Raw genomic sequence first — 26,572 nt, 5'->3', positions numbered from 1 at the left:
TGAAGCGAAGAAGACATGGGGGAAAGAGTTTTCCAGGCAGAGGAAATAGCAAATGCAAAGGTCCTGAGGCAGAAATGATACAGCTAGGGAGGAAGTGAGGAGAAAAGTATGAGATGAAGATACAGAAATGAGCAGCAGCCATGTTATATAAGGTCTTACCAGCAATAGGAAAGGACTTTAATTTTATTCTAAGTGCAATGTGAAACCAAACATTGTTATACAATAGTGTGCTTGCAAGCTCAGATGTATTTCATATACTCTGAGAATTTAATTGCTTATTATATGCATAATGGCTATGAAATAAAAAGGAAAGGCATGGTTCCTGTACTTGGAAGGCTTATAATCTTCCAAGGAAGCAATAATTCATAAACTGTGACAACATTAAGACAAAAAAAATGAAGTAAAAAAAAAAACGCTAAGACTGGGGAGGGAGCCACTGCTTCGAATAGAAGTTAGAAAAGACTTTATTTAAAAAAAGGTAGCATTTGATTTGGGCTCTTCAGGACAAGGGCTGCAAGGGGAGCTGGGTGGGGGAGGAGTATGGGCTGTGGGAACTGCATGAGCAAAGGCACAGAGGCAGGAAAGGACAGGGTGGGTCCAGGAAACAGTGAATCATTGTATGGCTGCAGTGCCAGGAGGTGGGTGGTGTCGTGGGAGATAAGCTTGGAAAAATAAGCTGTTAGAATGTGGGGGTCTTGAACGGCATGCAGAAAAATTTGGACCTAATTTACTTGAGCATCGGTTCCTCTTACGTGTATATGTAAATCTCTTGAGGCGCTTGTGTTAAAACTGCAGATTCCAAGGATTCTGCCCTCTCTCAGATCTGTAGGTCTAGGTGGGACCTGGGAATCTTTTTAAGGAACACCCCAGGTGATTCTGATGCAGGCAGTTGAGGGAATCAGGCTTGGAAAATTGGTGCTCTGTTTTTTTTACAATTCTGGACTGAAAGGGAAAAACGAAGGTCAACTCTAAAGATTACTTGAGGACTCTGACAAATAAGGAGGATCTAAATTTGAAGACTGATTAAAGAGCCATTATCAACGTTGGTTGGGGTAAAATCAACTAAACTTGGTGACTGATTAGATACAGGAGGAGAGACGGATTTAAGAGTTAAAGACAACTTCAAGTTTTCTCATTAGAGAAACTAGGTAGACAAAGGTGCGTGGTGCACTGGGACGATCCACATGGTCTAACAGGGAGTTGGAAATAAGGATCTGGAGCTCATAAGAGATGCAAAGGCACTAAACATACTGGCTTGGTACCCCAAAGTAAATTCAAGTCAAGTTAAAAAGCTAAATATAAAGAGTAAAACCATAAAAAAGGAAATGAAAGTAAATATATAAGCCATATCTAGATAGCAAAGGTCTTCTGAACATAAAAATAACCAAAAAAATCCCAAAGAAAAACATCTATAGATTAAGTACAGCCATATCTCAGAGATATTGCAGGACTGGTTCCAGGCCACTGCAATAATATCGCAATAAAACGAGTCACATAAATTTTTTGGTTTCCCAGTGCATATAAAAGTCATGTTTACACTATACTGTAGTTTATTAAGTGTGCAATAGCATTATGGCCACAAAAAAAATGTACATACCTTAATTAAAAAATACTTCATTGCTAAAAAATGTTAACCATTCTTCGAGCTTTCAGCAAGTCATAATCTTTTTGCTGGTGGAGGGTCTTGCTTTGATGCTGATGGCTGCTGACTGATCAGGGTGGTCATTGCTAAAGGCTGGGGTGGCTGCGGCAATTTCTTAAAAAAAGCAACAATGACGTTTACCACATTGACTGACTCTTCCTTTCAGGAAAAATTTCTCTTTAGCACGCGATGCTGTTTGATAGCATTTTACCCACTTCTTTCAAAATTGAAGTCGATCCTCTCAAATCCTGCTGCTGTTTTATCAACAAAGTTTATGTAATATTCTAAATTATTTGTTGTCATTTCAAAATGTTCACAGCATTTTCTTGAGTAGATTCCATCTCAAATCACTTTCTTTGCTCATCTATAAGAAGCAACTCCTCATCTGTTAAAGTTTTATCATGAGGTTGTAGTAATTTAGTCACATCTTCAGGCCCCACTTCTAGATCTCTAGCTATTTCCACCAAATCTACAGTTACTTCCTTCACTGAAGTCTTGAACCCCTCAAAGTCATCCAAGAGGGCTGGAATCAACTTCTTCCAAACTCCTGTTAATGTTGATATTTTGACCTCCTCCAATGAATCACGAAAGTTCTTAATGGCATCTAATATGGTGAATCCCTTCCAGAAGGTTTTCAATATACTTTGCCCAGATTCATAAGAGGAATCATTATCTACGGCAGCTACAGACTTACCAAATGTATTTCTTAAATAATAAGACTTGAAAGTTGAAATTACTCCTTGATCCGTGGGCTGCAGAAGGGATGTTGTGTTAGCAGGCAGGAAAACAACATTAATTTCCTTGTACATCTCCATTAGGGCTCTGGGGTGACCAAGTGCATTGTCAATGAACAGTAATATTTTGAAATGAATCTTTTTTCTGAGCAGTAGGTCTCAACCATGAGCTTAAAATATTCAGAAAACCACGTTGTAAACAGATGTGCTGTCACCCAGGCTTTGTTGTTTCATTTATAGAGCACAGGCAGAGTAGGTTTAGCATCATTCTTAAGGGCCCTAGGATTTTCAGAACGGTAAATGAGCATTGGCTTCAACTTAAAGTCACCAGCTGTACTAGCCCCTCACAAGGGAGTCAGCCTGTCCTTTGAAGCTTTGAAGCCAGGCACTGACTTCTCCTCTCTAGCTATGGAAGTCCTACATGGCATCATCTTCCAATATAAGGCTGTTTTGTCCACACTGAAAATCTGTCGTTTAGTGTAGCCTCCTTCACCAATTATCTCAGCTGGATCTTCTGGAGAACTTACTGCAGCTTCTACGTTAGCACTTGCTACTTCACCTTGCACCTTCATGTTATGGAGGTGGCTTCTTCTTTTTAGGAGCCCTGGTGTTGCAGTGGTTAAGAGCTCAGTTGCTAAGCAAAAGGTCAGCAGTTCAAATTCAAATCCACCCGCAGCTCCTTGGAAACCCTATGAGGCAGTTCTACTCTGTCTTACAGTGTCATTATGAGTTGGAGTCGACTCAACAGCAGTGGGTTGGTTTCTTTCCTGAAAGCTCATGAACCAACTTCTCCTAGCTTCAAACTTTTCTTCTGCAGCTTTCTCACCTCTCTCAGCCTTCACAGAATTGAAAAGATTTAGGGCCTGCTCTGAATTAGGCTTTGGCTTAAGGAAATGTTGTGGCTGGTTTGATTTTCTATGCAGACCACCAAAACTTTTTCCATGTCTGCAATAAGGCTGTTTCACTTTCTTATCATTCATGTGTTCACTGGAGTAGCACTTTTTATTTTCTTCAAGAACTTTTCCTTTGCATTCACGACTTGGCTAACTGTTTGGGGCAAAAAGCCTAGTTTTCGGCTTATCTCGGCTTTCAACATGCCTTCGTCACTAAGCTTAATCATTTCTAGCTTTAATTTAAAGTGAGAGACCTGAGACTGCTCCTTTCTCTTGAACACTTAGAGCCATTGTAGGGCTATTAATTGGCCTAATTTCAATATTGTTGTGTCTCAGGGAATAGGGAGGCATGAGGAAAAGGAGAGAGACAGGAACAGCCAGTTGGTGGGGCAGTCAGAATACGCAAAACACTTATCCTTTAAGTTTACTGTCTTACATGGGCGTGGTCTGTGGTGCCCCCAAACAATTACAATAGTGACATCAAAGATCACAGATCACCATAATAGATATAACATAATGAAAAAGTCTGAAATATTGCAAGAATTACCAAAATGTGACACAGAGACATAAGGCAAGCACATGCTGTTGGAAAAATGGTGCCAACAGACTTGCTAGACACGGGGTTGCCACAAACCTTCCGTTTGTAAACAACGCAACGTCTGTGAAGCACAACAAAACAAGGTATAGCTGTAATAATATACCATATCCAAAATTAAAAGGCAAACAACTGGTTAAATATTTGACCATAGGACCAAGAGTTAATATCCTTACAAATGAAGAGCTCATACAAATTACAAAGGAAAACATAAGAATAGTTCCTGTCTTAAATAGTGGAAGCTGTTAAATAACTTAGCTTGGTAACTGAAATCTCTTGTCATAAAAGGAGATCTACTTCACATTGTTCAGAGACGATGGGGGCAATGTCGCACTGCCCAGCAGGGCTCTTATGACTGACCTTACCAGGTTCCCAAGTATCTGTGTTCAGGTGTGCCTAAAAAATATCAATCTTTGTGACTTCTACTGCCATGAGAGGGAAAGGGCACAAACACATGAAATTGCTCCCAAGTTCCATTAAGTTTGCTATCACCAGTTTCGTCCAGTCAATTTTGACTCAGGGTGACCCCATATGTGTTACAGAGCAGAACCATACTCCACAGGGTCTTTATGGCTGTGACTTTTTGTAAGTAGACTGCCAGGACTTTCTTCCAAGGTGCCTCTGGGTGGGTTTGAACAGCCAACCTTTTGGTTAGCAGCTGAGCACTTAACTGTTTATACCTGCAAGGGACCCTAAGCCTTGCTATCCCAGTAGAAACTGCCTTTACTGCATCCAGTCTTACCTTGAGATCCAGATAGCTAAAATGGGTAAAGGGTTGGGAACAGAACAGAAAGTAATTCCAGAATATCTAGAGAGCAGTGGCTCAAAAAGTCATCCTTTCTGCACAGAGGTTGTATGGACTTTGGGATCAAGAGTCCAGTCCTCTCATTTTTCAGATAAGACTCAGAGAGGATAAATTAATGGCCTGTCAGGCAGGATTCCCTGAGTGGCTGGTGATAACACCAAGCTGGAATCCTTTCCATTTTGTAGTGTTGCTTCATTGATCATGAGTTCTGGCCCCTCATAAAAATGGGCATTTAAACACCACAATTTCAACTTTCGTACACTTCATACTTTTATCACTTCCTAATTCAATTTTGCCTAATAAAAACTGTATTTCTCCAAAAATGCTCTGAACAAACAAAAAAACAACATAATTAAAACATTACCATCCAGATAAAAATGGAAAAGGGATTAATCAAAAGACAATTTACAAAAGAAGAAATAGAGATGGAAATAATTGTGTGAAAAAATCTTCTCTCTCACTAGTAATTAAAGAAATACAAATTAAATAATTTTTGTTTATCAAATAAGTAAAGATTAAAAAAAATTATACTCAATGTTACCAAGGATGCATTAAAATGGGCACTTACAATCACTGCAGGTGAGAAGGTTAATTATGAATTTTATGAAAAGCAACTCGGTAACAGGCTTAGTATTTTTAAATTTTCATGTCCTTTGAGCAGGTAATTCCGGGAATCTAACCTAAGGAAATAATGAGTGATCTGGACAAAAACATATGCTAAATTTGCTCTCAACTTTTCTATTATTAATAATGTTGTAATACTCTAAACACCCAACCCGTTGCCGTCGTGTTGATTCTGACTCACAGCTACCCTATAGGACAGAGTAGAACTGCCCTGTAGGATTTCCAAGGAGCCGCTGGTGGATTCAAATTTAACCACTGCACCACCAGGATTCCTAAGCACTCAAGTGCATAGTTAAATTATGCAACATCGATATGATAAAATTTAAACATCCATTAAATTTTTTTTTAACTGTGATATGACATGAAGTGAAAAAAGCAAATACAAAACTGTACCTGCTATAACAGTTTGAGCGTGATTACCTGCGTGTTTTTGTGAGGATATATGTGAGTGTGTGTGTGGATGTATATCAAGAAAAAAAAAAAGGGAGGAAGTGGCTAAATTAGAACATAGAGAACCAAGTAGAGTCATATGAAGGAAGCCAAATGAAATGAAGAACTAGAAAAGTTGTTCAGCGGGTCAAATGTTGCCAAGTGGTAAGGAAGAGGACAGTGATGGGGCATTAAGAGGTACCACGACCACTATTTGCTGTTGAGTCAGTTCTGACTCATAGCAACCCTACGTGTGTCAAAGTACAACTGTGCTCCATAGGGTTTTCAATAGCTGATTTTCCACTGGCAGATCGCCAGGCCTTTTTTCCCAAGGTGCCTCTCGGTGGACTCAGACCTTGGCTTAGCAGCCATGCCTGTTAATCCTTTGCACCACCCAGGCAGCAAGTAGGAAATCACTGGATACTGTTTGTAGACAGACAGGTTTCTTCTACCATTGGACGTGGAAGCCAAATCTGAGAGTAAATGCTATCTGCTCAGTAGAAGTGATTATGAGAAAAAGAAGTCCACAGCATTAGCTTAAATTTCAGTTTTAGGAAAAAAAAAAAAAAAGGATCCTGGAAATCTAAAACCAAGTAGAAGCATATCAGGATTACTAATCTATAGGTAATTAAACAAAAATTGGAATACTTGGGCATGCAGGACAAAGCACGTTTAAGAGAAAGTAAAGTTTTCCATACTGTAAGCTCTGTTATAGAAAAAACAAGGGAAAGATAGCTCTATACTTGTTATCAGAAGTACAGTTATGTGTCACTTAATGTCTACAATATGTTCTGTGGAACCGGACTTTATGTGGTTTGGACGTTGAGGGAACACCATATTACATACTTAGCAAAGCTTTAGGGTCCCTGTGAGTCGGAAGTGACCCGATAGCAATGGGTTGTTTTTTTTTTTTTTAATATAGGCTACTATGCTATCAATAACACTGGTTTTGCTGCATTTGTGAGCCATGATGCACTTCACAGTAGTATTTTTGAAAGAAAATTAAACAGAGAGATAACACTACAACACTAGAAAAGACATCCAATACACGAGATTTAATGCTGCTGCCTACAAGTTGAACCACACACTATTATATAGTAAGCTTTTTAATTTGTAAGTTGGGAAAATTCACACTAAAATAATGATACGAAGTATGGTACAGTACATAAATAATCCAGTAACACAGGCATTTATTATGACTATCAAGACATACGTATTATAGGTTGTATATGTACTGTACCATTATACACCCGGCAGCAATCGCTTTGTATACAAGAGCACAAGATATACGTGTGGTGTGCATGAAGCTGTTGCGTTTGCGACATCCAGTTACGTCCTCTATGTCCCGCTCTCCAACTGAGATTTCTGAACTCTGTTATAACCTTATGGGACCATGGACATATACATGGTCTGACACTGCCCAAGAGGACATTATGTGGTGCATGACTCTACAACTTTTTTTCTTACAGTTGCATCTCTTTTTTTTAAAGATGAAAGTTCTTAATTTCAGATTTTAACATGTTATAGGAACATTACTGAGAAAAATTATTTAAAAGGAAATCAAAAAAATGTAAAATTTCATGGTTTCCATATGTTAACAACTCATGTGGGGACATGTGAAATCTCTGGAAATGTTCTCCAGTGTAAAAAAATTCATTTGACAGGCTGATTAATGAAGTGCATGTTGGGTAAATTCTTGTGCTTTTTATGAAAAGATGTCTGCATTAGTACAATAATTTAACTGAGTCTCAAGGACTTTGTATCCAGCCACAGAACAAACATATCACTAAGGTCCAGCATAAGGGTTGAGCACTGGACTGCTGCACAAAAACATGGCAGTTCAAACCCATCCTGCAGCTCTGCAGGAGAAAGACCTGGCGATCTGCTTCCATAAAGATTACAACCTAGAAAACTCTGTGGGGCAGTTCTACTCTGTCACATGGGGTCACTATGAGTCGGAATCTACTGCTTGGAATCTACCTAAAAACAACAATAACATGGTCCTACCAAGAGTACGATTTACCATAAAATCTCAATTCCACAATCATTAAGTAAACCAAAATCAAACCCATCGCCGCCAAGTTGATTTCGACTCATAGCAACCCTATAGGACAGGGTAGAACTGCCCCCATAGAGTTTCCAAGGAGTGCCTAGTGGATATGAACTGCCACCCTTTTGGTTAGCAGCTGTAGCACTTAACCACTATGTCACCAGGGTTTCTAATCATCAAGTAGAAACTACTTAATTTACACCCACTCATTTGTTACTAAAGAACCTTGAGAGTCTGTGTTAAGTAATTTAACATCACCTGGAGATTACTGTACACAATCCAAAATGAAGTACTTTAACTTCATATCAAAGAACATACAGGGAAAGATGATAACAACCTAAAAAACACGGTCTTTTCTTACAGAAATTCTAGACTTAGGAACCAAGTTACATATTTTCCTATCTGCTGAAAGTGTACAATTTCAATCTAAATGAAAGTCACCTATCTCGGAGTATATACATATAAGAAAGCCTGAAGAATAGTTTTGCTGTCAACTTAATGACAAATTCTCTAAATTTATGTCTAGGTGGTCTTTTATGACAAAGATTTCTAAAGATCTCCTACACTCTCAAAATTCTTTTCTGTGTGATACATATGTCTCTTATGAACAGTTGATAGGTGAAAAATACTGGAGGAAGTAAAGAATTTGAAACCGTAAGTAGGAGAAACAATTACTTAAAACTGTTTTTGAAAACATTCTAAGAAAACAACATAATCATTGTAGATACCCTAAATACATACAAATACACTTGCTACTTTTCCAAAAATTCCTGGTGGAGACCATTGCCCTGGAGTGTAAACAGAAAGGAGATAAGCAATGCCAAAGAATTGTATTCATTAAGTATCATTACTCAAATTACAAAAAAAAAAAAAAACACCATTTATCTGTATTATTAACTCAGAAGCTCTACTAAAAAAATGAAGAAATAATCATACAGAAGGGACCATGCCATATTCATCTTCTAGAATACTGCCTGGCATACAGTAGGCAATTAACAAAAGCCTGCAGTTACATGAAGGGCACTCAAGACTACAAGAGACTTCAGATCACCAAAATGCTGATTGCAAAGAATCTTCAAACACTTCTGATCCTTTCCTCACCCACCAACCTATCCACACTACCTCACTAAAAAGAGAAACATTTTGAGGGCATCTTTGCAGGAAAAAATATCACCTGTCACCAAGATGTGCTGCTAATAGAATTGTTTTCACTTCTCAAGATTTCTCTTCTTAGGATAAATTATTAAAAGGTTGAAATTTGGCCACCCCACCTTTAGGCACAGTCTGGAACAAAGCTTGAGTGCACCAAGTTAAACAAAGTTACACAACGAAGCAATTTTTACAAAATGGCACTGCTTTGCTAATGATACCAATAGACTGTTCTCTTCCCAGATGCTTCACAGTTCAGGGACTACCTGATAACAACACTTCTGGGCCTAAAACAGAACTGTGATACTGTTTATTGGGCTGGCACAGAACTAATGACGGGGTCTAAACCCATCTTTAAAAGACCATAGAGTTGGCAGAAGACAAAGTAAGAAATATAAAAGTGATGCAAATACATGGACCAAAGAGAGTAACTCACTATCACTCAGTTTGTTTTTGTGTTTAAATTGTTTTTAAAGAAAAGCAAAACAGAATAGAGAGAAGAAAACAACTATATTCTGTATTGTCTCTGATCCTATTGGACACCAGGCAGACCTCTAGTATAGCACTCACCTCACTAACACTGTAAGTTAGATCTGTGGATGTGCCTACCCCTTTGATTTCAAGCTCTTTTAGGGTAGGGACACTTGGAATTTTCAATCCACAGAATCACTGACACCATGGAGGCATTCAATAAATGTTTTGCCCAGCTAATAAGTTCCTAAAGTTAATTACCTAGTACCATGTTATGTATTGTTCTGTCAGTGCAAAGCAAGGAAATGTATATATGCATACATACACACTATATTTTTACCCTCCATCCTGCCAACATTATAACTTTCTGTAGGTCTGCCTAAAATCTGATCTTCCTTCATACAGGCTGTAACTACACAATAAGATAAAGAATGTGTTTATTGAGGATCATCTTCTTCTGTGTCTATATCAGACCTCAGAAGAAAACGTTATTTCATGGTTACCAAAACATTTATCACTTGTGAATAGTATGAGTTATTATGCAGATAAAAATATTTCATTTAATCACTTAAATCAAGAGCAAAAGAAAGAATAACTTAATGAGGACCTCTCTCCCAAGGGGGCATTGTCTTAAAGAATGATAACTCCTTAAGTACCTTTGACTAACTTCAAAAGTCAACAGAACCATCTGGATTAGGCAGGCGTTTTAAAGCTGGGAATTAGGTGCAGGACAATAGTGGTTCAAATGTCTCTCACCAGGATCAGCTAAACTGGTTGTAAGCACCACTAAAGAGGCAAGGGAGGGTGCCAGATGGTTTGCTCCTAGCACCTACAACTTCAACCTTTAGTAGGTGTAGTCAAGGGTGTACAGTTACCTTATGTTAACACTTACGTATGGCGGTGACAGGTGCCAGCGATATATGTTCAAAAGCGATTCGAGGACTGCTATATTCTCAAACCTCAAAAAGGTGCAAGTGTCTTAAACAAGGTGCAATTGGTGAAATGGAAGGAGAGAAAAATCGAAGAGGGTGAGAATGGCTGCAAATGAAGAATGGAAAGAAGTAGCTGAATATTAGAATATTTTCCTGGGAAGGTATTCTGAATTTTGATGAACTGCCCCCTTCCTTCACCTCACCAAAAAAGTATACGGTTACAAAGGAGTGTTCCCGGTTGGTGAAGAGGGGGTCCTATCAGCTCCCGCCCTCAGGCAGCAAATGCTCGCCCTACATAATTAATCCACCCTGCATAGTACCCAGAAGTCAGGAAAAAGCAGACGAGCAGCGGCTCCTGGCCCCCGCCCCCCTCCAGAGGAGGGGCTCACGCTCCATGTACTCCCCACGCCCCAGAAATCGCGGGAGAAAGAGGGTGTGGAGGGAAGCCGGGTTCCCCGCACACTCTCCGACTGTGGAGGGTGTGGAGAAAGAAGGCCCTTACCTGGCTAAAAGCCGGCTTTTCTCTGCGCTGCAACCAGCCCTGCCGCGGGTCCTGGGCACTCTGCCTGGCGCACCTGTCGCGGCCAAAGCTGCTACACCTACAGCTCCTGCGGCCCCGCCCCAGCCAGACTCAGGGCCCCGCCCCGGACCCGCCCACCGCCGCGGGGGCGCGCACGCCAGCCCGCCTCCTGGGCAGCCTCAGGGCCAGCGTGCGCGCCGCCGGCAGCGTACGCTGCCCTCCCGGATGCTCGCGTTTCTCGGAGAGGTGCGGCGCTTGCGTGGTGACGGGCGTGGCTGCCTCCACCCGGGTCTAGCCTGCCTCTTGGAGATTTTCTTTGCCTTGCTTTTCTGCTTTGGCGTTTACCCCTCTCACTCAGGGGTACCGCAGTTTGGAGCATCTGGGAGGTTTATTCAACTGTAGGCCAGCCCCCAGTTAAGTTCCTGGCGCTTTTGGAGTAAGTGCTGGGTAGGGAGGGCGTTTCGGACGAGACCATGTGGCGTAGTGAAAAGAGCTGTAAATTAGTCCTCGCTTGCCCCCTGGACTCTGATCAAGTCGTTTCACCACAGGATATGCGTTTCCCCAAACGAAATGAAGGAGTTGGACAGCTATGTCCGTAATTATCCCTACCCGCAGGATAGGAGCTGTATCTTGCTGTGCAAAGGTTTAGAGAACCTCAGTGAGAGGCCTAACTCTTGGCCTTCCTGACTCTGAATCCCTGCCCCGATTCATGGGTTTCAGCAAGTGCTGTTTGATAGCCCTTTCCTGTACCCCAAGGATAGTAGGGTTTCAGGCCACAAGTTTTCTGATGGTTTTCAGAATGCATGCACTGGATATACCAGTATGCTAAAGCACTGGTGGTGATAAGCTTATGCATTATGCACTTTTAAAGTAGTTGAGGCAAGTTTTTGAGGACAGAAATTTCCAACAGCAGATGACGAATAGGGCAGCTAGATGTTCTCTGCTTCCTTCAAATATCCAGCCTAGACTGATTTCTGGATAGGTACCTGGCATCAGAGGAACCCTGTGGTTAAGCGCTGGGCCGCTAACAGAAAGGTTGGCACTTCGAACTCCCCAAGCCGCTGAAGGGGAGAAAGATGTGGCAGTTTGCTTCCATAAAGATTTACAGCCTTGGAAACCCAGTGAGGCAGTTCTACTCTGTCCTACAGAGTCACTGTGAGTCACAGTCAACTGGAGGGCAATGGGTTTGATCTGTCATCAAGACCCTAGCAAAACTGAGAGCACATGGAAATGTAAAACAGCCTGTAATAGCAATATAGGATGGCAGTTTAGAAAGTGCCTTCCCTTATGTGTTGAGTTCCCTGGATATATGTCTTTCAGTGTTTTTTTTTTTTTTTTTAAATCAAGTTAATAGGATGCTTTGGAGACTAAGAAGCCTAACCTAGATTAGGGTTTGGACCTAGATCTGAACCTTGACTCATCCACTTACGAAACTGACAAATTACTTGCTCTCCCAGATACCCCTTAGTGCCTTTTTGAAAATAGAGGTTATAGTATGCTGCAGCTGGTTCTTACCAGTTTGCAGGGCTGATTGCCAAGTTTTCAGGATATTAAAGATTGTTATATAAACCTACAATTAAATAAATTATATTAAGAGCAAAGGTAATAAATATTCAAAGCTCATCAGTTCATAATTTTTTTTTTACTTCATTTTACCAGTAACTCTGCTCTTGAGGTTATTTATGTCTATTGTATCTGGATCGTGGAAATACTGTATAATGTGGTTTGCATCTCTTCACAATTCTGTGTTCAGAGACGACACACAAGTAGCATGAAATTGGCCATGTAGTAGAAGTATTCACACTGTGGAAATTGGCAAATGCTACAAATCGGGCCTCGATTGATTGTTTTGTAGACTTTCTAGATGAAATGTCAGCACACTTTTTGTGTAAATAGCCATACAGTAAATATTTCAGGCTTTGCAGGAGGTAAGGTCTCTGTCACAACTACTCAGCTCTTTCGTTGTAGCATGAAAGCAGCCATATAAAAAAAATGGATCCAGTAAAGCTTTATTTACAAAAACAGGCAACCAGCTGGTGGAGAGAATGTTAATAATGTGAGTTAAACTTAAAAGTGTGTTGTCAGTGGTCTTTACATTGTGAATAGCAAAAAATAGTGAGGAAGTTTTCTTCCAATAGTACAAAACTGTTATTCTGTTCAGCAAAGTAATTGCTCATGTCATTGTCAAATTAGTGAAGTTCCAACATACTTCTTTATTGTTTCACTTTTGTCTTAATTGCTAACATAAATAAAAATATCGACTAATAATTATGTCTGAGCTGCATGCCTTTGGCAATGATGTGAGTGGCTTTTTTGCTGAATCAAGTAGTAATCAAACATTTATTTATATTTACTTATAGCCTGATTTTGTGACAGATTGTTGGAAAAAGAATTGTCAAAACTGATAATCGATTTTGGAAGAAGTTGTAAGTCACACTGAAGGTACAGCATAAACTGGAAAACAAGGTAAGTGGATTAAAATTCATATTATTCCTGAAATTATGTAAAAATCAACAAAAATTTTTGTTAACCCCCAAATGGTATTATGAATTTTACTAACATAACAAAATTATTTTTCAGATTTTGATCCCTAAAATGCCAAAGTGGCAGAGTGATTTATTAAACTTCTTATCTGAAGAAGGTGAAAACAGACACAGAAAATAATGACAGGAATGAAAATTATGGGGCATCTAAGCTAATGGAAACAAATTTCAAAATTGTTAAATGGCCAATCCTTGAAAAAAATCAAGTTCATCAGAGGAAGAAGTAGGTAATCTTGTGCTTCCGGGTTATTAGAAAGAAAAACACACATTTACATTTACAGAACAGAACAAATGGCTTGAAATAAAAAAATGTAAATTGGGATGTAAAGACTGTTTGATAGTTCAGCATTTAGGAGTGACAGCAGAAAAAGCACACTGGTGTGTCCAAGTAATGGAGAACATATTTAGTAGCCCCAAATGACACTAATGAAACTACTAGGCAGACTTCTCTGTGAAAAAAAAAAATTAGAGAACATAATGTTTCTTAAGACTGTACTAAAAATAAAGATTTGTTAGAAAAATCAACTAGCGACTCAATTTACAAGTTAGTGTATAATCTAAATAATAAAAATATCGATGCTATCATAAAAGGTTTTTTTAGGTGTTTAATATGCAGTTTGCAAATCAGGGTAACATTTTAACTAGGGAGTCAGAATAATTCAAAGAAAAAAAATCTTTTACAGATGCTTATACTCCAGTTTATTGCAAGTAATTATACATTGCCATGGAAACCAGGTCAGAACAATGTTTACATAATAACCCATGGACACGCAACATTATCTTGAAAAACCATTCGGGTAATTACTGGTTTACCCTAACACACAGCTCTAGTTTGAGCTTTGGAGTTTCTGTTGTTGAAGCTGCACATAGATAATTCTTCAAAAGAGCACAATACCCCAGGCAAAACATTCTTTTACTGATTAACCTAGGCTATTGTTTGACTTAAGCCAGTTTTCTCAAGGCTCAAGGTTCAAAGATTATTTCAGGAGGATAGCTAGGGCGGGTCACCTCAACCTCCATGGAACCCAGAAATCTGGATTCTGTGAGAATTAAAAACTTAATTCTTCAGTTTCCACCTTTTAGTCAGGATTCTGCTATAGAATGTTTGATCAAAAATGTTCAGTAATGGTAGCTGAGCACCATCCAGCTCTCTTCAGGTCTCCTGGCAAAGGTGACAGTTGTTAATGAAGACAATCAGACTTGGAGTCTAGTTCCTTCTCCACCTGGCTGTCCCATTTCTCTGCTGCTCCAGATGAATAGACCCCAATTGTTGCACCTTGGATGGCTGCTTACAAACTTTTAAGACCCCAGACAGTACACAGTGAACTAGGAGGTAGAACAGAAACACTAAGAACAGTATTAGGCCAATTGAATGAAATGCCCCAAGAAACCATGACCCTAAACCTTTCAACCAAGAAAACAAATCCCATGAGGTGTTGGTTATACATAAGTAGCATCAGTAACTGCTTTTCATATCATAAAAGTTTTTAGTACTGTTTATAGTTTTTTTTTTATAGTTTAGTAAAATATAATAGTGATAGTGAGGGGGACAATGGTGTTAAAAGAGAAAAATGGAGTAAATATAGGTAATGATTTATATACGTGATACAAATAACAGCACATATTACAAAAGAAATTAATATGAAGATATTTAAGAGTATTATAGAAGAGAATACCAAACTCTGTGTCATAATTGATGAAACATCTATACTTTTGAGGAAAAGCATATAGGAATTTATCTCCAGTGCACAGTTCAATCTGCTTCTGTACTGGTAATGGTATTTGTTCTTCTAAAAAAATCTCGGTGTCAGCTACAACAGAATGTATTTCCATTACTTCATTGTCTACTTTCAATGATCGTGGCTTTACTAATGAATATTCAAAAGCGTTTTGTTCAAATCATGCTTCTACAGTACTGGGAAGGAAGTCTGAAGTAGCTACAAAATTGTTAGAAAATTTTCCTAAGGTCATCATTTGGCACAGTTTAAATTATTGATTGCAGTTCAATGTCTGAAATAAGTCATTCATTTAAAAATATTCCAGATAAAATGTATTCTATTTACCACCAATCTAATAAAAATAAAACTGAATGGATACCACCTCACCCCTATTAGAATGGCAATGATTTAAAAAGAATGGAAAACAGTGGGGGTTGGTGAGGTTGTGGAGAAACTGGAACCCTCATCCATTGCCAGTGGGAATGTGAAATGGTACAGCCACCGTAGAAAACAGTTTGGCAGTTCCTCAAAAAATTGAACATAGAAGTACTACCATATGACCCAGTGTTTTAGTTTCTTAGTGCTGCTGTAACAGAAATACAAGTGGGTGGCTTTATGCACAGAAACTTATTTCATCGCAGTTTAGAAGGCTAGAAGTCCAAATTCAGGGCGCCGGCTCTAAAGGAAGTCTCCCCGTCCTGGGAAAAAATAATTTTCTCTTTCAGCTTTTCTTCCTCAGTTCCTTGGTGATCTCTACGTGGCACTTGTGCTTGCTTGCTTCTGTGCTTAATTTGCTCCTTTTATATCTCAAGAGTGATTGGCTTAAAACACCCCAATGCTATACTCTCATTACCATAACAAAGGAAACCCTATTCCCAGGGGTTACGATTCTGACGTATATTTTTCGAGACACGATTCAATCCTTAATACTCAGCAATCCCAATACTAGGATATATCCAAAAGTGAAGACAAGAATGCAGACAGAAACCTGTATCCCAATGTTTAAAACCTAAACCAAACCTGTTGCCTTCAAATCGATTCCAACTCATAGCGACGCTATAGAACAGAGTAGAACTGCTCCATAGAATTCCCAAGTAGTGCCTGGTGGATTTGAACTGCTGACCTTTTTGGTTGGCAGCCATAGCACTTAACCACTACATCCCTGGGGTTTCCATCCCAATGATTTACTTCAGCACTTTTCACAATAGCCAAGAGGTGGAAAAAAATGAACTATCCATCAACTGATGAATAGATAAAATGTGTTAGGTACAAACAATGGAATACTACTAAGCCATAAAGAAAAATGAAGTCCTGGTGCATGCCACAACATGGATGAACCTTGAAAACATGCTAAGCAAAGTCAGTCAGTTAGAAAACGACAAATACTGATGATCTCACTTACATGAAATAAGCAAATATATAGAAACCCTGGTGGCATAGTGGTTAAGAGCTACAGCTGTTAACCAAAAGGTTGGTGGTTCAAATCCACCAAGTGTTCCTTGGAAACCCAATGGGGCAATTCTACTCTGTCCTGGAGGGTTGCTATGAGTCAGAATCAACTCGACGGGATTTGGTTTTTTTGATTTTATAGAAACCAAAGATTATTAGTGGTTACCAGGAGTGGGAGGGAGGAGTATAGGGGACGTTTTTGTTTAGGGGGCATTGAGTTTATATTAATGGTGGTGGAATGATTTGGAAAAGGATAGAGAGAATGGTTGAACAACTTGAATATAATCAGTGTCACTGAATTTTACATATAGAAATTGTTGAGATGGCATATGTCTTGTATGTTTTCTCCACAATAAAATAAAAACAAAACTGAGCTAGAAATTGTAGCTAAAGAACTTAAAATTGTTAAAAATGATCAAGTACTAAGATAAGGTGAGTGGCAAATAATTTGTAAATTGCTACTGCTATATGGCACATGTATCCTGCATTATATGCATTTTTCTCATTCTTTTTATTCAGGCTTGACAAAGAAAGATTAATAACATTACTTTTATGCAAGACTTTGCTTTAATGATTGACATTCTTGAGGAATTTTCATTACTTTCAATTGCATTGCAGTCAAGATCAGCTAGCATTCAGAAAGCACAAAAATTAATCAAATGTACCATAAAAGCTTTGAAAAATTTAGAGTGGTATTGGAAAGCCTGAATCTTAAATTGAAGATTTTATTTAGTCAGATAAATTTATAAAGATATCCCATTTAATAAAAACAATTTAAAGCCCTTCTTAGGAATGTTACTAAGAAATAATGACTTTACATCTGTTACTAAGCAGAAACATTTAAAACATTTTTAATTATTTTGATTTATTACAGTTATCTACTTTGTCTTGCGAATGACTAACTTCACCATAGATAGCTGGTAGAAAAAGTATCATTTAAGTGAAAAATTGATTTGAATGATTTTCAGGATTTTGTAGACAATAAGGTAGAATCAAAACAATGTTTCAATCCCTGCATTTATACAAAGAGCTTAGAAGATAGCCCTGTTGCAATCAGTAGTGCAAAAGCTGAAAGTGGTTTCAGTTTAATGAATCTAATTTATACAAGAGTGAGAATTGGTAGTTTAATAGTAGATCACATACCAGATTTAATGACCATAAATTTATTGAAAAAAGAGCAGATTGGGATTGTCAAATGATGGTTGAATTCCAACCACGGGTTGCCCGTCAATACAAGAATTCAGCTAAAAGCATTATGTGATCCCAGTTAATTGGCCTAATATTGTTTTTAGTGTTTCTGTTTTATTTTCCAGTTCATTGTGTAGTGACTGGGATCTTAAAAGCTAGCAAGCAGCCTTCTAAGGTACAACTGGTCTCTAGTCATCTGGAGCAACAGGGGAATGAGGAAAGTCAGGAATACCTGTTGTCTTGAGTTGATTCTGACTTATAGTGACCCTATAGGACAGAGTAGAACTGCCTATAGGGTTTCTAAAACTGTAGAAGACTGCCACATCTTTCTACCGTGGAGCAGCTGGTACATTCAAACTGCCGACCTTTTGGTTATCAGCCAAGTGCTTAATCACTGCGATGCCAGAGGTCCTTGAATCAGGATTAGAAGGAAGAAATGGAATGTGTGGCTAATTGCCTCCATGAACTACTGCCTCGTTTGCCATGAGACCAGAAGAAATCGATGGATGGTACCAGGCTACCATTGCTAAACATTTTGCTCAAAGATTCTGTAGAAGAATCCTGATAAAATGTAGGGAAATGCAGAACAGAATTTCAAATTCTCATGGAATCTGTACTTTCTGGAGCCATGGAGGTTGGATGAACCCCTGAAACTATTTCCCTGAGATAATCTTTAAGCCTTAGACCAAAAATATCCCCTGAAGTCATCTTAAAATGAAACAATTTAGTTTAACTAGTAAAAAAAAGTCTGCCTTGAACATTTAGCCCTTTTAAGAACAACCTGATAGGGTTTCCAAGGCTGTAATCTTTATGGAAATAGATTGACACATCTTTCTCCTGTGGAGAAATTGTAATTATATTATATAATTATAATTATATAATATAAACTATATATAAAATATTGTATATATATTTATGTATTTAAAAACCAAACTCGTTGCCGTCAATTTGATACCGGCGATATATATGTATATGATTTTATCATATATATATATGATTTTAAGAAAGGGAAGCATTTTAATAGTAACCCAAAACCCACTGCCTTTATTTTATAAACAATTGGTTACGGTTGATAAAAGCAATAAGTGGACCAAGCTGTTTATGTGTTTACAACTGAGATCATCTTAACCAACCAACCCAACCCTTTGCTGTTGAGTTGATTCCAACTCATAGCAACCCTGAGGGACAGAGTAGAACTGCCCCCATAGGGTTTCCAAGGAACGCCTGGTGGATTTGAACTGCCAGCCTTTTGGTTAGCAGCCATAGCTCTTAGCCACTATGCCACCAGGGTTTCCGAGATCATCTTAGCAAGTCATAATATAAATATCACTGCTCATTATCCCCACCAACACTTGGAGAATTTCTATCCCTGTACCAAGTCCTGAGCAAATGTTTCTAGGCATCTTCAAGGGATGTTTCACATTTGTTCTAAACAAATCAGCTGTTACTCCTTCATGAACCGCAGTGCTATTAAGTGTTGCTGCTCCTGTACCAGGCATAATGGCCTCTGCCAGTCCCCAGTTCCTCCACTCGACTCGGGGTTCTCTGCTGGGTATGCTGATGATGTTCCATAGGCTCTGTTGGTTACCATTGTCTCTCCACAATTTCCATTGCTCTACTTTGTATCACCACAGATATTCTAGAGACCTTGTATCAAATCTGCCCAGTAGTCTGTTGCAAGGTAGAGGATGCCTTTGCCTTCTGTTAGAAAGGTCCCAAAGCAATACTATCTGGGCAGCAATGTTTTACAGAATTTCCAGTGAAAAACTCTTCATTTTCACTTAGCATTTCTTTGTCTCTCAAGGGCCCAGCATGTGCCCATTGGCCTGGACTGTGCACTGGATTCAGCTCACGGTTGTTTTCCTCTTTTGGAGTGGCTTCATTAGGATGAGATGTCTCCTAGGAGGCTCCACAGGCCAGGTGTACTTAGAGGCCTATCAGATTATCCCAGTAATTGGCCAGACATGCTCAGTCATGTCCGAACCGCCAACAGTGCAAAGGTCCCTTTCAAGACCCAGAGATAAGTCCTAAAAATCCTTTATTTGAGGAGCTATGTTAATTTTCTTAAGAGGGATTCCCCTGTTGTTAGCTTCAGGCCTCAGGAAATACTGGATCTGCATCCAGCTATAGATGGTAGCTAAGGCCCTGGAAAGGATGAGATTGCCTTGGGAGAATGTAAAAAGTAAGAACAACAGAGTCTTCATTATGTTACACATAATTTTCCAGGATGCTAAATGGCACGACTATTACTTTAAGTTAGGTGTAGAGAGAAATCAGGGAAAATCATCTTAAAAACCAAGAAAGCGTTTGTCATCATATGATACACTAAGGTTTAGTTGAAATGAAAAGCTTTAAATGGGTATATTAAGTTTTAAATTTTGATGAAGTCTGATTTATCTTTTTTCCTCTCTTTTTACGGCTTGTGCTTTTTGTATCCTAAGAAATCTTTCTCCAACCCAAGATTACAGAGATTTTCTCCTGTGTTTTCTTTTAGAAGTTTTATAATTTGGGTCTATGATTCATTTTATTAACTTATGGCATATGGTGTGAGGTAAAGGTTAAGGTTTTTCCATATAGATATCTGGTGTGTCAGCACCATTTGTTGAAAAGTCTATCATTTCCCCATTGAATTACTCTGGCCCCTTTGTTGAAAATCAAATGAATATATTCATGTGGGTCTATTTTTGGACATTCTGTTCTATTGCATTTAACTATCTGTTCATGGTAATCTTTTTAGTCATGAAAATAATTTATTTTTCTTTGGTAAAAACTATTTGGAAGTTATTCTTGAATATTATGAAAAAGGGATGAATCTTGTACATGTGAACAATTTGTGTTCTTCTCAAATACCTATTACCTTAAGGAACTGAAGGTGTATATGTATATTAAAGGTATTTTTTCATAAGTAATTTCTAAGGTTTTGGGTTATCATTGTAGGAAATATACTTTTTTTTATGTTTAAGAAGTCATTAAGCATCCCTTGTTTGCTTATATCCTTCTTTTCTCAGAATATAGAAAAGGGAATAAAATAAACTTTTGTTATGTGAAAAATCTTTAAAATAACCTAAACTGTGTCCTATTAAAGAAGAATGAATTATTGAACATTTCAAGAGGTAAAGCAAAATAAATTCTACTGTTCTCTGGGAACAACAGCCACATAAATACCACAAATCAAGGAAGGGGATTTCCTGACTTCTGCTTCCAAGTAATTCCAATAAATGAAGGAGGAAGTGATTTTCCTTTTTAAAAAACTTATTGTTGGCAAGATTAGTGCACTTCCTTTCACTCTTTTAAGAATTTTAAATACTTGTACACTAATATTCCTAAACTTCATAAACCTTTTGGATTTTGTCAGTCTTAAAATGCAGAATGTTAAATTGTTTCAGTAAAAAAGTCACTCTGTTGTGGAAATATTACAGAGCCAGGGAAATGATGCCTTACTAAGAAGGAGGGAAACACCCAGGCATAAACACTTGACTGGGAGGGATCCCTTGCTCTGATGGAATAAACATTCTCTTTGGACTCAAAATGCATTTGAATTCCATCCCGATGACTTCTTAACCGTGAGCCAGGAGGCAAGTTTCTTAGCTTCTCTAAGTCTCAACTTATTCCTTTGTGATAATAATACTTGAATGGTAGTCATGTTATGAGGATTAAATTAAATAACACCTAGTGCTCCACTGGAAACCCCGGTGGCACAGTGGTTAAGTGCTACGGCTGCTAATCAAAGAGTCGGCAGTTCAAATCCTCCAGACGCTCCTTGGAAAGTCTAATGGGCAGTTCTACTCTGTCCTATAGGGTTGCTATGAGTTGGAATTGACTTTGATGGCACTGGGTTTGGTTTTTGGTTTTTTGTACTCTCTTTAGCATATAATACACATTCAGTAATTGCCAGATCCCTTCCCTGCTTCTCCCAGTCCTCCCTCATACAGGCTGAGTAGCTTTCTGGAGGTAAGTTGCATCCTGTGCAGGAGAAGCTGATCTGGTGTTTCTCCTCATTCTTTTTAGTAACAGAAGGATAAAAGTTTGAAAAGTAGTGGATAATAGGAGAACATCTGAGCTCAGGGGATCAGACTCTAGAATAAGAAACTAGTTCAGCAGGAAGTGTGCACTGTAAGCCCCTTAAGGATCATATGCTCAAGGTGTCCAATCCCATCTCACACGTTTAATACCTCAAATGTCACTGGATGGTAGAAGACTCTCTAGGGGACTCTGTGAGAACAGTACCCAGCTGTAGTGGAAGGCTGACCTGAGAGCACCTCTTAGTCTTTCTCTGTCCTTCTTTGTCCTCATGTAATTTAATTATATCCTCTCTTACTGCAGCTTTTAAATTCAAAGACACTTATTATTAGTGTCTGTCACCTTAAACTACCAGATTCTGGCCCTCTTCACCTCCTCCCACCTTTATCCTGTGAAAGAGACAGTGGTACTGCCTAATTTAAGTAGCTTCTGGCTCCTCTGCTCACCAACACACCTGACATTCACAGTTAATTTTGTTCCTAAAGGCAGGGAAAAAAAAATTTCAAAACTCTCTATTTATTGAGAAGATTGCCACATTCCTATCAGCAAACAGCAGATTCTTAGTTACGTGTGCAAATATCTTAATGCACTTTTGGAATCCTGCAGAAAAATTGTTAATTTTTATTTTCAGAATATCTGCCAAAACATAAAATAATCTCAGCCAATTAGAGTGATCATGCTAATTTATAACTATATTTTTATCACTATTTCCCCTTTATTGAAGAACAAAATGAAGAGTTATTTTTGTTGTTGCTAGTTGGCCCCTGACTCATGGCGACCCCATGCACAACGGAGTGAAACATTGCCTGGTCCTGCACCATCTCCATGATCAGTTGTGGGTCAGACTGTGGTGATCTATAGAGTTTTCAATGGCTGATTTTTGGAAGTGGCCTTTCTTCCTAATCTGCCTTAGTCTGGAAGGTCCTCTGAAGCCTATGCAGTGTCACAGCAACGTGCAAGCCTCCACTGACAGACAGATGGTAGCTGAGCATGAGGTACGTTGCCAGGGAATGAAACCCAGGATGGATTATTCAATGAAGAGTGTTAGGACAATTGGCTATTTATATAGAAAATAGGAAATATTATTCCTACTTCACATCAAAATCAACTCTAGATATAGTGAAATCCTAATATAAGTGGCACCACAAAGTAGAGTATAGGATTTGGAACAAGGGCAATAACCCAATAATTGGCACAGTATGCTGCATCATCTCTCACCTGGTTTACTTATTGCACAGCTTCATTAACTGGTTTCCCTATGTCCTGTCTTGTCCCTCCAATTCATTCTTCATATCACTAAAATGCTCTGAAATGAAAATTTTATTGTTACTCCCCAGCTTAAAATCCTTCCATGGCTTCCCATTACCATTGGTATAAAAGCAAAGCCCTCAATATGGCCTGACTCCTGCTTATGTCTCTAGCCTCACTTCTTAGTACTCTACCTTCACCCACACTCCCCTGCGAGGTATGTCCCAGCTCTTCTGAATTTCTTTAGTTCTTCAAGTACACAGTGCTGTATCTGATCTCAGGACATCTGCATGCTAATCTCTTAAACTGGAATATTTTTTCCTTCCCCTACTTCATTTGACTAATTCCTTTGACTAATTCCTTCTCATCATTCAGGTCTCAGCCTAGGAATCATTCCTCTGGAAAACTTTCTCTGACAGGCCAGCTTTGGATTAGCAGTCTTTTCTGTAGTCTCCCTTATTAGCCTATCAATTTACTCATTATTATTGCATTTATCATACAATATGGTAATTGCTCATTTAATTGGTTTCCTCTGTGTCCCCCAAAAATGTTTGTCAACTTCGTTAGTCCAAGGGGACCTCATATCACCAAGAAAGTAGTGCCAGGAGCACAGCACATCCTTTGGACCCGAGATTCCTACGCTGAGAAGCTCCTAGGCTAGGGGTGACAAGGACCTTCCCCCAGAGCCGACAGAGAGAAAGCCTTCCCCTGGAGCTGGCACTCTGAATTTGGACTTCTTGCCTCCTAGACTGTGAGAGAATAAATTTCTCCTTGTTAAAGCCATCCACTTGTGGTATTTCTGTTATAGCAATACTAGATAACTAAGACACCCTCCATTATTTTTCTTCCAATCCATGACAGAGGGAATTGTTTGATTGTTCACTGTTATGTAACTAGAGTTTAGCACATTGGTGTATAGGCATTCAAATATTTATCAAATAAATTATTTATAATGCAATTTCCCCATTTTTTCTTTTTCCCTTAAAAAGAGGGCTTTGAAGTATATATACATTTTTATATTTAGCTATACTATTGAAATGTATTATTTCTGAAAATGTTTTTATGATAGCAGAATCCACTAGAACAGGTGTCAACAAACTTTCTGAAAAGGGCCAGGTAGTAAATATTTTAGGCTTTGTGGGCCACATACAGTCTTTGTCAGTGCTGCTGCTGCTTCTCGTTCTTCTGCTCCTCCTCCTCCTTTTTCTTCTCTTTTTTTTTTTCTTATCCTCCTTCTCCTCTTACTTTACAATCCGTTAAAAATGTAAAAATTATTTTTAGTTCATACAATACAGGCCATGGCTGGATTTGGCTTGCAAGCTGTAGGTTGCCAAGCCCTGCACTAGAACATTTAATTTGAGTTCTGTGGCTTTTGTTAAAACGAGCTCAGAAAATGATATAGCTCAGCCAATGTTAAATCATTAATTGCTTATTGTAACTTGATAATGTAGATCGAATATTATTATTCCCATTTTAGAAATTGGAAATTAAAGCAAAAAGACGTTAAGTGACTTACCTAAGGCCATATTCTTTGGGTAGTAGATCTCGGACTTGTTACTGTCTCACGTCATATGTGTTTTAAATTGCTCCTAAAATAATCTAGTTTTGTAAATAATGGAAAAGTTATGGGAAAAGTAGAGTAAAAGGAACTGAAAGTTTTTGTTATTGTCAAAAACATTATTCACATTTTCCAAATGCTAAAGTTTGAGAACACCCCAGAACTAGGTCCACTGGATAAGGACGTTTGGATCGTGTTACAGCATGTTGAAATAAAAGCTTGTACAATGCCTAACCAAGCAGTGAGAAAAGGTCAATAATCTCATCCAGGCCATAGCCTGTGGGAACTGACTTCATCTGGAAAGCAAACTGTTTATTCCAATAATTTAAATGTGATGGAAGGTCATGGTAATTGAGCTCTTGCAGTTGGTTCTAAACAGTGATCCACAGATTCTTTGTCCTGAAAGGAATCCCAAGTGTGCTCAATTCATCTCCTTTCACTGGGAGATTTTTTTTTTTCATTAGATGTTTTTAGAGATATATAATATTGTGCATCAGAGTTGCTTAATTGATTTTGTTTTTTAAGTACTAGGCAACTCCAGGCTCTGCTAAACCTGGGTTTTTGTGCATTTGTTACGTGTGGTTGAATTGGTTCCGACTCTTAGCAACCCCATGTACAACAGAATGAATGACTGTTCAGACCTGTGCCATCCTCACAATCATTGCTATGTTTGAGCCCATTGTTGCAGCCAACTGTGTCAGTCCATCTCCTAAGGGTGTTCCTCATGGTCACTGACCCTCTACCAAGCATGATGTACTTCTCCAGGGACTGGTTCTTCCTGATAACATGTCCGAAGTGCTTGAAACAAGTCTTGCCATCCTTACTTCTAAGGAGCATTCTGGGTGTATTTTTTATAGTAGGTGAATAGAATTAGAACTATTGACTCCAGTGAGCTCATTTACATAGTAGAATTGGAAACCAGAGCTTCAACACTCTTATAAAATTGTACTTGAAATGCAGGCAGACCATATTTTTTATTTTGATTTCTATTAGTTCATTTACTAAGCTTCTAAACTAGATAGAAAAGAAAGGAAGAAAACATATGGTTTTCCATAAGAAGGTTTTATCCTTGTTGGAGATAAACACCACATACACACGAGAAAGACTGAATACTTTATATTTACCCTCTGCCCTCTGCTTGAGGAGCCTGATCAAGGCAAAGCCCCTTTAAACTCAAGCAGGACCTGGTCCAAATCCCTAAATGCACTATCCTCCAAAGGTCTCTGGATTTCAAGCAAGCCAGATAATTTTAGAGTGTTCCCATTAGTGAGTCATGCTGACCAAACATAGTTTCTATGTATTTCTTGCTGTAACTTTTTAATCTTTTTTTCTACTTTTTTTTTTTTTTTTTACATCTGCTGAGTGACTATTTGTCAAAGCAAGACTCAAAAAGTTAACAGGCTCTTGAGAGAATATTTTGGAGATTTAAGAAGCCTCTGTTACCTGGGCATTGACAGCAGACTATGTACTGGAAGATCTATTTTTTCATTTTAATAGAAAACCTAAATTTTTTATTTTATCATACCATCTGTGGTGGTTTTAAAATGTATCCACAAACTCTTTGTTATTCCTGCCTTTATAAGGTGGAGCCCCTCACCTGGAACATGGGTAGTACTTAGGGACTTCCTTCTAATGAATAGAATATGGCAGAAATGATGGTGTGTCACTTCCAAGAGTAGGTCATAAAAAGGAATTGTGGCTTCATCCTTCCCTTCTGTCTTAGATCATTTTTTCTGGTAGAAACCAGCTGCCATGTCATAAGGATAGTCAAGAAACTATGGAGAAGTCCACATGGCAAGGACCTTAGGCCTCTAGCCAACAGCAATGTGAGTGAGCTGATTTGGAAGCATATCCTCGAGCCCCCAGTCAAGCCTTCAGATGTGACTTCAGCCCCAGTGAACATCTTGACTGCAACCTCTTGAGACACCCTGAGCCAGAACCACCCAGTGAAGCTGCTATTCAACTCCTAACCCACAGAGATTGTGAGATAATATATGTGTGTTG

The 26,572-nt window shown here is 38.6% G+C and overlaps 1 protein-coding gene and 1 long non-coding RNA gene across 5 annotated transcripts in view; one reads left to right on the top strand and one right to left on the bottom strand.

Annotated features, from left to right (window-relative positions):
- The window catches only part of LIMA1 (LIM domain and actin binding 1), a 101,157-nt gene extending 90,220 nt beyond the window's left edge, over nucleotides 1-10,937 (bottom strand). For 2 of the 3 annotated variants that reach the window (XM_003405774.4, XM_023556195.2), the window contains exon 1: nucleotides 10,827-10,937. The gene's annotated coding sequence lies outside the window, so the exon portion shown is untranslated. Of the gene's footprint in view, nucleotides 1-10,284; nucleotides 10,452-10,826 lie in introns of those variants that run through there. The other variant, XM_064284240.1, reaches the window with a different exon arrangement.
- Nucleotides 10,938-11,072: 135 nt separating this feature from the next.
- LOC111748119 (uncharacterized) overlaps nucleotides 11,073-26,572 on the top strand; it is a 38,750-nt gene continuing 23,250 nt past the window's right edge. The window contains exons 1-3 of one of the 2 annotated variants that reach the window (XR_002784068.2): nucleotides 11,073-11,280; nucleotides 13,205-13,310; nucleotides 13,425-15,945. This is a non-coding gene — a long non-coding RNA (uncharacterized LOC111748119). Of the gene's footprint in view, nucleotides 11,281-13,204; nucleotides 13,311-13,424; nucleotides 15,946-26,572 lie in introns of those variants that run through there. The other variant, XR_010321856.1, reaches the window with a different exon arrangement.

This window comes from Loxodonta africana, chromosome 4, assembly GCF_030014295.1.
Source record: "Loxodonta africana isolate mLoxAfr1 chromosome 4, mLoxAfr1.hap2, whole genome shotgun sequence".
Lineage (NCBI taxonomy): Eukaryota > Metazoa > Chordata > Mammalia > Proboscidea > Elephantidae > Loxodonta > Loxodonta africana.
This window is presented reverse-complemented; position numbering and strand designations above follow the sequence as displayed.